Source organism: Triticum dicoccoides, chromosome 5B (genome assembly GCF_002162155.2).
Source record: "Triticum dicoccoides isolate Atlit2015 ecotype Zavitan chromosome 5B, WEW_v2.0, whole genome shotgun sequence".
Taxonomy (NCBI): Eukaryota; Viridiplantae; Streptophyta; class Magnoliopsida; order Poales; family Poaceae; genus Triticum; species Triticum dicoccoides.
The window spans coordinates 701214070-701226192 of NC_041389.1; the positions used below are offsets into that span (position 1 = coordinate 701214070).

The 12123-nt window shown below is 47.6% G+C and overlaps 1 pseudogene; it reads left to right on the top strand.

Moving 5' to 3' along the window:
* LOC119312773 overlaps positions 1–8224 on the top strand; it is a 15633-nt pseudogene extending 7409 nt beyond the window's left edge.
* Positions 8225–12123: the final 3899 nt, after the last annotated feature.

Sequence of the window (12123 nt, forward strand, 5' to 3'; positions counted from 1 at the left end):
CCCGCCGCCCGGACGCCGCCTCGTCCACACCACCATCCCGCCGCCCGGACGCCGCCCCGTCCACACCACCGGACACCGCCTCCTCCACCCCGGCCCGCTCCTCCAAGGTAAGCTACCTCCCCGACCCCTATCCCCTTCCCTCCTCCCATCCCATCTCCATATGAGCATGACAATTTGCACTCAGCTTCCGCCAGGACCAGTTTGATGCACATTTCATTCATTGCCTCGAGTTATGATCCATGCATTTGAATTCCTATTCGTTGATGACCTTCTGAATTGCAGGCAAAGAGAACTCGTGAGAGGACCCCTACCCCTGGAGAATACTGTGTTCCGAGAGGTATGCATGGAGACGAGTTTTGCTTCCCGCAGTTGCATGTTCATCTAGATGCTTTGCTTCCTGTTGTTGATATTGTTTCAGTAGGTTGTCTGATCTGTCTTGTAGCATGAATTTTAGTGCACCTTATTATCCCACGGTTGACTTTAGCCGACACGATGGGCTATGTATTTTTAGTTCTCCAGTGGTGTCATCCTAGATTAATTCACTCACATCATAGTTGTTCCTCTTGGTTCACTGGAACACTTTTTCATGTAACCAGAGGTTTTAGTATGAACATTGTATGGCTGTCTTGTTTTACACTGGAGATTAGTTAGTCTCCTGGAAGGATGGGGATATCAGGGTGTAGATGATTTGTACTGCGGTTGTCTGATCTGTCTTGTAGCATGATTTTTTTTTTACTTGCCGTGGCTTTGCTCAGATTCCTATAATTTAGAGAAGCATATTGTTATATGATTAACTCTGGCCAACACGATGGGCTGTGCATTTTTAATTTTCCAGCGGGTGTGATGTTAGCTTAGTTTACTGTATCGTTGCTCTTGGTTCACAGGTTTTTAGTATGAAGAATGCGTTATTATTTGTGTCTGCCTTTGATTGTTTTTCACTGGAGAATTAGTTGTGTCTCTCCTGGAAAGGGTGAGGGGATACAAAAGACTGGAAGGTAGATTGCAATCAGATGAGATGATATGTGGTCTGATAAGACGCTTCCCGTCCTGTTGGTGATATATGTTTTGTGTAGGTTGCTTCCACCAGTGATGCATACATGCACAATGAACCAGTGATGCCTTGCTTCCACCAGAAGGAAAGTGAAGGAGAAAAATGAACACGATGATCATCAAGTCAACTGGTTATTGGTCGATAGTATAGACAACTAGCTACACTGAGTGATGAAACTAAGCAAGCCTGCCTGGCCACCCGTCCATCCTACATGAGGGAAATTATGCCTGAACCACGGAACTATTTAATTTTTTATATAACTCATAAAACAAAAAAAATGGCTCCATTGGGTTTTGGTGCTTCCCCATGGCCAGGACAAGATAACTTTATCATTGTGCTATGAGATTAAACAGGGAGAGGGATGGTAACGCTTCTTTTGCTTGGCAGTATAAAGTACTAGTAAGTATAGATAAGAGGTTGGTTTTTTGAGGAATCAACAGTTAACGGGTGAGGCTCAGGCTGCAGTGATGGCTGCAGTATAAAGTAATATTCTTGTTTCGGTGTACATATGTAGGACACAAACAATTAAGGTGTCTATTTTGATTTAGTGCCTTTGCCTCCACTGCCTTTATCTGGATTGAAGCTTGCTTGTGTTTACTTCTGATTACAAGATCTCCATACTCGGAGATTTCTTTATATATGTTGTAGTATAAATATATTGTTTTATCATTCTGTAATTGTTAGTGGAATTTACACTGTAAATGTTAGTGGGTTTACAGTGTACTTCTAGTGGATTTTTGCTCTGTATTTGCTAGTGGCATTTTTACTGAAACTAAATTGAAAATGGGACTCTGTGCACCAAGTGCATGCATGCTGCTGCTGCTGCTGCTGTACTACTTGTCAAGTGATGCTGCTGCTGCTATCTGCGAGTTGCTGCTGCTAGTTGTGATTTTGTCAAGTGATGCTGCTGCTACTTGTGATCTTCTAAAATGACCCCTTTCTCCTGAAACGTTGATTAATTTCCGTTTCGGTTGAGAAATGGGGCACTCCAAGGTCAAGAAAATTAGCAAAGGTCATGCCCAATTTTCTTGACCTAGAAGGTGCCCGATTCTCAACCGAAATAAAAATTAATTTGCTTTAGTGGTTGGATTAGTTTAGTATTTTTTTCACACACTCAGACACCCTTGCTTGCCATGTGTGTGAGAGAGATAGTGAGAGGAGACAAGAAGAAGGGGGTTAGGAAGATGTTGCCTGCTCATCAAAGCTAACCATCTCCCCCTTTTCACCCCTTTTCCTTTGTCTTTTATGGGTTGCAAGGAAGCTACTGTCTTAGCTAGCTTAGCTTGTGCACAAATCCCAGTGTTACAATCTAGAAAATTAGCCTGCAAAGATGAGGTCCCATGCTGGCTGTACCACTGCATCATGCAACAGTGCCTTCAAGATCCAAGGCAATATCACAAACATCATAGGCAATTTGACCAAACTCACAACGTTGTATCTTTGCAGCAACCAACTTTCTAGACACACCCCTCAAGAACTAGGTTACCCTGAGAATTAGGTTATTTGGTCAACTTAGAGATCTTGTTCCTTGACAATAACCAACTTTTTGACCAAACTTTGTTTCTATTTAGAGAGAAACATGGCCCACAACGATGAGGCCGGGGGTTCGGGCGGCAAGGCATTCTGGGAGTTGTCCCAGGAGCTGGAGGAACAACCTCAGTTGTATGAGGCCGCCGCCTTCCCCACCGATCCTGAGACCACAGATGGTGCCGCCGAGGATGACCACACTGATGCCACCACTGATGGTGCCGCCGAGGATGCCACCACTGATGATGGCGGCGCACGCACAGATGGCAGCCAACCGAAGAGGCAACGGAAGGACCGGCGCCCGATCGTGCTCCGCACCCTCAAGGAGGAAGTTACTGAAGTGGACTCCAACGGGAATCCAACGGCGCCCGAACGAATAGTCAAGGGGTACTCGCTTCAGCTCGGGTGCATTGTCCGGAGCACCGTCTCGATCAACACCGAGAACCTGAGGCATCCTGACCGAGGGAATTTGCGCAACCTCCTCTTCACGAAGCTGCACGAACGATACAAGTTCCCCGCTGAATTTGAAAACACAAGCCTCAAAGGGAATAAAGTGAACAATGCTGCCCTCACGAAGATGAGAAAGGCCCTGTCTACTTGGAAAAGCAATGTGAAGAGAATGATCGAGAAAGGTGAGAGTTATCAGAAGATCAAGGAGAAAAATCCTTCAATCACCGAAGATGACTACAACGACTTCAAGATCAATTGCTTGAGCACCGCAAGCTCCCAATCAAGTGAGTGGGGGAAACAAATGCGGGAGCTGAACATAGGGGAACACACACTCGGTCCCGGCGGTTACAGAGTGGCGGAGCCTATATGGGACAAGGAGGAGGCGGACCATGCCGAGCAAGGCCTACCGCCCCTCTTCGATACATACGGTGACAAGCAGACCAGGAACTTTGTCAGGGCCCGGTACAAGAAGGACCCGAAAACAAAGGAGCTTACCACGGATCCGAAGACCAGGCAGCTTGAGCTTGTTCTGGTAAGGAATACACCCCCGCGTAATTAGCTCCATATGGTTGCATTCTAATTAATGAAGCCAAATTTCTAAATGGTTCACATTCCTTCCGCAGGCGACTGAAAGCAGTAGCGCGGGGTCGACTAAGAGCAACCCTTGGGACACCACTCTAAATAGGGGGTTGAATGTAATGAAGAACAAGGATAAGCTCAGTAAGCCAACGTCAGCTGGTCGTGTGGCCGGCAAAGGCTTGTCGACAAAATGGGGGTCATACTATACCGCTGGTGTGCGGAAGGAGAAAAAGACCAGCTCGGAAAGCCAGGCGCGAGAGGTTCAAGAACTCAAGGCACAGGTGGCGCGGATTCCGGAGATTGTCCAAGAGCAAGTGGAACAACGACTCGGAGCGACGATCACCGCCCTTGTGCCTACCTTGATCTCGGGGTTGAGTGCGTGGATTGCGGGCGGCCAACAGGGGCCGCCCCCGATTCCTAGCTTCACGGCCAGCAACTCGCATAATGCGATGGCGGGGCCATTGGTGCCTCCGGCGGAGGCGGCATTGGTGTCTCCGACGCCGGCACGGGAGCTTAATGCACCCGGGTGTACGCCGGCCGGCACCTCTTCAGCAAGCGGCCCCTCCGTCAACTGCACGCCCGCCGTTGGCGGTGCCTCGACAATAGCCGAGCTCGACGCCATCATCACGGTAACTAATTAAGCCTCTCTCGGCCGAGGACTTCATCTCCTTGCCTTTGACTGGGCATCCCTGACGCCCTACATGTTTTCGCAGGGCGCCGCCGACGTTCCGTGCACTCTCCTCCACTTCGTGAACAACGAGTTGGTCGATGTCGCCAAGGGAAAAATCGTTCAACCGGGCAACCCCTTGTTCCACGGTACCCAGATGCCACCCAACTTGTTTAGGGTTCAACTGGTTCGGGTGCTGCCAGGCTGCGACGACTTGTTACCTCCGATTCGACCCGTCGGGGCCGACGATGAAGACGTGATGACCCTCAGTGCCTGCCTGAGCTGGCCCCTGCTTTGGCCGAAGAGCCAGATTCGTTTGGGGGCGGGGGACACCACCCCAAAGACAACACCGCCAGTCGTGCCGGCGCCAAGTCGGCCCCATGGCAAGACCGCCGTAACGGTGCCGGACATCCCTATGCCACTAGATCCAAACATGCATATGGCACAGGATCAGAACGACGACGACGACGATGATGATACATTTGGCAATGTTGATCAGTACTTTGCCGAGCATGGGTACGATGGCGACTTCATGGGGCCTCCTTCTCAAGAACCAAACCCAACAAAAGACGTGTGCGATCTAGCTCGTACCGCGGAGAAGCCAAGTTGCAACAGGCGCCGTCTGGCGTTCAGCTCTCAGGAGACGCCTCCAGCTGCCGACTTCACCGAGCCTCAGATAGGCAAGGTGCGAAATATTATCAGCCCCAACACACTCAAGAAGGCGGTCTGTGAGCAGAACTCGGTCCCATTACAGGAGAAGAAGAAGGCACGCAAAAGAAAGACTAAGAAGGGTGCGAGCCAGCCGGCACCGAGTATGATCCGTGCTCAGGATGGGCCACCTTCACCGCAGGATATCTCGAGGAGGGTGCATGTGGCGGGTAGGGCGATGCTACCGACAAATATGCTCAATGCTGCAACCGGTGCTATGCGGAGTCTGCATGACAGTGTTCTTGCTTTGGAGAAGCGGCGTCTCAGAGAGAAGGATGTGGCATACCCAGTTTTCGCGGCCAAGGTGCCAGAGGGCAAGGGCTTTGTGGATAACTCCATCGGGCGTACGATCGTCCTGCGTTTTGATGACATCCACGCTATGTTGAACCTTCATCCGCTGCACTACACCTTCGTTCGGCTATTTTCGCTGAGTATGGAGATGCGGATCATTCGCGACAAGACCCCGGACATCGTGATAGTCGACCCCTTCTACATGCGTGCCAAGATCTTGGGCAGCGCTGGGGACCGGCAAGTCACGAGTTCTTACCTCGAAGGCGTCATTCTGGCAAACCAAGATAAGGATAACTTCCTCGTGCCTTACTTTCCCGAGTAAGTCCTCCCCTCAACCGGCCCGTAACATATGAATTCTTACATTTCCATCGTTTTTCTTTTAACATTCTGTGTTTTCTGTAGTGACACACGTTGCACGCTCATCCTCCTAAGCCCCAAATATTCCATGGCCACGTATTTCGACCCGGACCGTCAGTCGAACGTAGACTACACAAATGTCAAGAAGGTTCTTGATGATGTTCTCCCCGGCTACGCCCAATCTGGAGGCACCTTCACCAGGCCTATTCGTAAGTACGGCAAGCACGTGTTCTCCCACAATACGATGTTCTGCTGCGTCAAGCAGCCGCCTGGCGGTCAGAAGGGTGCCTACTACGCCATCCATCACATGCGGGCGATCATACGGGACCATCATCAACTTCTGCTACCAAGTAAACTCAAAGATTGGGCCGCGAGCGTGTCGGCAATCCAGGACGCGGACCTCCGACAAGAATTCTTTCGCATCCAGTCGGAGTTTGCGGAAATCATCCATCAAGATGTCCTTCGTACCTCGGGGCAGTTCTACCTCAGAAATCAATCGTCCAACAGTGACATCGACACAATGCTACAAATGCAGGATGACAACGCCCGTTCTTTCATGACTCCCACGATAGACGGCGGCTTCATCCACGCTCCGGTCCCTTGAGTCGAGTTGTCTAGTTCTGAAACATCGATTGGCTCATGTTGTAATTAAACTTTAATGAACTTGTAGTATGTCTCTTTGGTTTCGAGAGTCGTTCAACTTAGATGTAATCGATGCTATTAATGTCTTGTTTTTCTCTTCCGATCGTTCTGTTGCATACTTATATATTGCTTATGTATTGTCTGTGAATTGGTACTAACGTTTCGTTTGGCTAGTGCATAGCGATGCCGACGTATGTCGTGTACAAGGGTAAGGTTCCCGAAGTCTACGATGACTGGGAGGAGTGTCGGAGACAGGTTCACCGATTCAGCGGTAACAGTTACAAAGGGTACACCACTAGGGCCGAGGCCGAATCTAGATACGCCCGCTATCTAGCGGGAGAGGGGAGGGAGCGTTGGAGGAACCGGATGAAGACGAGTTTCATCGTGATGATGCTCATCGTGATGACCGCAGCTCTCTTCTATGTGATGGTAGTTTAGATGATCGATATCGACTTGTAATGTGAAGACAGACTCGCTACTCGCGGTCTCGAGACTTGTAATATAATGTTCTATCTTTGTTCGGTCTTTTCAATTCGGAGACTAATATGATGAATTGTATTCGGAGACTAATATGATGAATTGTATTCAAAGACTAATCTTCTATTGTATTTGATGAATCTGTTGTTGATGTGTGCTGTCTATATTTTGTCAAATTATACATTTTGTAACCTGTGCAAAAAACAGAAAATAAAAAATAAAAAAACTAATATTCATACTAATGGCGCATCACATGACAGTGCGCCATTAGTATGACAGTGCATACTAATGGCGCATCACTGGGCAGTGCGCCATTAGTATGCCGCGGTTACTAATGGCGCATCCGGAGGTGGTGCGCCTTTAGTATGCCAAAGCACCTGGGTATACATGGCCCCTGGGAGGCATACTAATGGCGTACCTGGCCTATACTAATGACGCACCCGAGGTGCGCCATTAGTATACCAGATACTAATGGCGCACCAGGTGGTGCGCCATTAGTAAAAATTATTAATGGCGTGCTGTTAATGGCGCACCACAGATGCGCCATTAATGGCCATATTAGGTGCGCCATTAGTAGGGGTTTTTCTAGTAGTGTCTGGTCTGATTTCCCATGTCAACTTCTCCGGCATGCCACTTCTTGCTTCAGTTGACTTTTCCGCAAACAACCTGAGTGGGTCTCTCCCGGTTAGCCTCGTTGATTGTAGCGCGCTCAAGTCGCTCACCCTTGCCAACAACCAATTGGTTGGCACCATCCGTCGTGGATTAGTGAGCTTGACAACCTTCGCTGCTTGGATATCTCAAATAATTCATTGGTTGGCGAAGTACCCAAGGGTTTGTCATGTCTCGAAGGCCTCACCGCCGTTGATAATTCAGCAGGTATGGCTTTCACTAACATGCCATTGTCTGTGAAGCATAACAGAAGAGCACTCCAACAACAAGCAAATGTCATATCTGGGAACAACAATACTGTCAGATCTGGGGGTGGCAATGTTCTATCTGGGGATAACAACACTGTCATATCTGGGAACAACAATACTCTATCTGGGACCAACAACACGGTTGTATTTGGGAGCAATAATGTCCTAACTGGTAGCAACCATGTCGTATCTGGCAGCAATAATGTCGTAAGTGACACTGGCCATGTCGTAAATGGGAGCAGCAATATTGTATCCGGCCGGAACAATATGGTAACCGGGAACAATAATACCGTATCTGGGAGCAATCATGTCGTAACTGGGAACAACAAAGTTGTAACCGGAGGTTAATGATCTGTCAGTGGATTGATTCCATCTTCTTGTCCATGTTCAGTGTGGCTTACAATCACTTGGTGGGGCCAATCCCATTTGTAACTTCATTGACCTATTCCTACTTTGAATTAAAAAATCCCGATGTCTACAAAACGTTTACATAAATGCTGGACTGAACAGTAATGGGTGGCTTGCAGCTGATGTAGACCAAGTGTTCGCTTATGTAAAAATTTGCATCGTGGATGTCTAGATGTGTTTTTTTAATCTCTTCTTCTATGTGCTTTGTGACGCTTTCTTATACGTATATACGATGATTGGGCTATTGATTATATGGTGAAATACAATTGCTTAATATCAGCTAGCTAAACTTTTTCTCAGCGTGAACAGTAGGTTGCACCGTAGGGGAATGCGGATACGGCAGTGCAGAGATATGGCGTCTTAGAAAGCAATAGCCACACTGGGATATGTCACTTATATATGTTGTATCTTCTGGTTGTCGGGCAGCAATTCACGTTCTATTGCTGCACCTATCTTTTTTTTCTTTTTTTGAAAAGGAGGATGACCCCCGGTGCTTGGGGATAGCTGCTACTTCTGTGTCCTTTTCAGTTGGGCATGTGGGAGATCTGAATGTCCCTGCTCATTTTTGTGGGAAGTGTGCTAGCATTTTCAAGGGGACTGATAGTTGGTTTGATGTAAGTCCGGTCTTCCGCTTCTACTCCCTGCGTCCCATAATATAAGAGTGTTTTTTACACTAGTGTAGTGTCAGAAACGGTCTTATATTATGGGACGGGGGGAGTAGCTTGTTGGGTGATTGTAATCGGATGTTAATTTCTTAATAAAGTTTGCGTAGTTCGATGAGAAAAAGCTAGAAGCGCATAGAAAATGGTGTTGTCAATATCTTCACACATAGAAAAATTCATGCAAAAATCACTGCCAAAGCTGAGTGTCCTGGCTCTCTCTAGTTTTCATGACGTTGATCCGTACTATATATACAGATTAAGATCATACATCAGACTTACTTGACTAGTTATGTGGAATCGTCGAATCTTTGACTTGTATTCACTATAGATGTAGGTTTGGTGACGCCTAAGGTTTACAACCTGCACACCGTGGCTACGCTACCCTGAGTTCCTGCATCTGCCGCACCCGCCCCTCACCATCATGCTCCCGCGCCGCCGCTAGTAAATATGGATACGCCGGAATGATGCCGTCCTCAACTCGGATGTCCCCTCTTTCCGTTACCTAAGTTATGCAGGTATGATGTCTCCCTATGGAGTTGTTGGCTACCTGTTAAACACTGTCCCAAGCCATTCCTAACGTTTGGGACCGAGGGGACAGGCTCACGAGACCATCTTGTGCCGGAAGCCAGAGCTGGCGTTCAATTCTTGGAGGGGAGGAAAGATACGCCCGAGCCCCCATCTGTGTCATCCATTCGGACTTGGGCGTCCCTGATCTGCCGACACGACCCACTTAACACCCGCGCTTCTCCTCTTCCTCCTCCCCCTCCTTCCCTTTCACATCCTTCCCTACCCTTACCTCTTTCTCCTCCTTCCCTCACATAGACCACGCCTATTCTAGTGCCTGTGTAACCCTATAGCATGTACACATCCTATCTTATACCTCTACCAAATACACTAGAGCTATAGTCTCTGCTAGTTCGACTTGTTGATAACCTCACCCAGGAGGACGCTTAGCCTACTTGGTAATAGCCTTCTAGTTGTTGGAAAGATGGTCTAATATCGTTAATTAATAGTCTTCTAATTGTTGGAAAAATGATCAAATGTCATTAATAAGATATGATAGTAGAAACCTGCGACACATTGGATTTTTCATGGTTAATTTCTAGTTAGTTTTCTAATCCTCAATTCCTAAATAATTGCACCCCATTATCTAATTTTCCTCTTCATGCAACAATGCCAGATCACTAAGTCATGATGTAGCAAAAAGTTACTTTTTTGCATTAGTTTACTAATGTAAAATATGCCACCTTATCAGCTCATGAATGCCTTTTTAAGGGAACCAAATCATGCAAGATATTCTTACATTAGATTTTATAGAAAAAAGTATATTTTTCGTCCCTCAACTCTTGACGGAATCTAGATTTAGTCCCTCAACTATGAAACCTGGCAGTTTTCATCTCAAACTTTTAATACCATCCTGCCGGCGCAAATTTTTCTGGTATTAAAAGTTTGAGGTGCAAATTGCCCGGTTTCTTAGTTGAGGGACTAAATCTAGACTCCGTCAAGGTTGAGGGACAAAAATATACTTTTCTATAGATTTTATTTATTTAGCATTTATTTCATGAAGTCATAAGTTGCTTTTTTTGCATTAGTTTACTCATGCAAAACATGCGGCCTTATCAATTCATGTGTATCCTTTTCAAAGGGAAACAAGTCATGCAAAACAATCATACATTAGTTTTTGTTTATTTAGTATTTAGTTATGCTTCTTTAACAAGATTCCCGCAGCAACGTCCGGGGTATTGTCTGGTTACTTTGAAGATCAACTCGAGCAGGCTGCCTGTACCTGTACTTCCATCTGCTGCCCACAGATTACACAATGATGAGGACCATGGCTACCGCCGACATGATGTACGAGGGCGGCGAACAGGGACCGGAGGCTTACACGGAGGTAAAATCGGTTGAAGAACAATGGCATGGACCGCTCCTCCCACGGAAATGTGGCACCGCTGAAAATAGAATCACATACATGTCGTGGTAGATATCATGAATTTGTGTCTTTTGAATATGTGATTATGGAAGTTATAAATTGAAAAGAATTTAGTCTGAGTGATTTTGACTGATCATGTTATTCAGAGGCAACCAAAAAGTTGGAAGGGGTGGTTTTGACTATACAAGCTCGATTATCAGTTTTTTTCCCCTACGCCAAGGCTAGGGTTTCTTTCCTCTCTGGCGATCCCATCGCTGGAGAGTTCCTACCCGACGTAAAACCCTACCGCGGCTGGGTAACGAGAGATCGAAGCCTTCTTTTCGTGCCATATCGGAGCACGCCCCTCGGCTCGGCCGCCGGCGACGGTTCTGATGGCGGATGCCATGTCTGGGACGAGTGGTGGTGGGAGCGCCGCCGCCGCAAGCAAGTCAGATCTAGGGGATTTCATGGAGCAGCTTAACTTAGAGGATGAGGAATTCGATGATCTGGTGATTGAGGAGGACGACCCTGTGATCAATGAAGGTGTCCGCTGGCTAGCCCTCGCTAGGGTTCACACGGAGAAGACTTTCAGTCCGACGGCGTTCTACCGTGAGATGCGAGCAGCCTGGAATCCAGCGAAACATGTGAGGTTCAAGCCCGTTGGACCAAATTTGTTCGTTGTTCAGGCGGAGTGCCTAGGGGATTGGGAGCGTATGGTCGAGCTCGGTCCATGGCTCTTCAGGAACTGGGTGGTACTTATGTGTCTGTATGATGGATTCACTAAGGCAGAAGAGGTCCCCATGCTTTACATGCCAGTATGGCTACAGATCCATAAGCTCCCTGAGGGTTTCTGCAGGAGGAACATAGTGGAATCGCTGCTGAAAAAGTCCGGGGAGATCTTGGAGATGAGGTTAAACGGCAACACGCGGGGTGATTATGTGAGGGTTAGGGTTCGTCATGACATCCGTCGACCTCTCACAAAATTCGTTAGTATTGTTAGAGGTGAGGCAAGGCAAGTCTACTTGGTCCGGTATGAAAAGCTTGCTCAGTTTGGGAGCTGGTTATACGCAGATGGTCCGAACAAGCCAAGAGCTGATGAGTTCGACAGGAGCAACGACAAGCAAAGTCAAAAGCATCGTACACCAACCAAAGAAAAGGACGCCAAGAAAGTCATCGACCCGGACTTGGCTGATACTGCGTCCAGCCCATCTAAAAGTGGCACAAAGGAGATGCACGTCGACCCTCTAGCTCATAAGAGGCTGGCTATGGACAGCTCCGGGCTGGAGCTGCCCAACAAACCGATAGATACATTAGCTCTTACTCAAGGGCTCGGTGAAGATGGTGATGCTACCTCGTCACCATGCAATAGTTCAAACAGTAAAAAGGCAAGGATAGACTCCCAAGGTTTTTCGGATGAGAAGTCGGCGGCCTCCTTCGAGGAGGACCGCCGGGTACAATGAGTATCCTAATGTGGAACT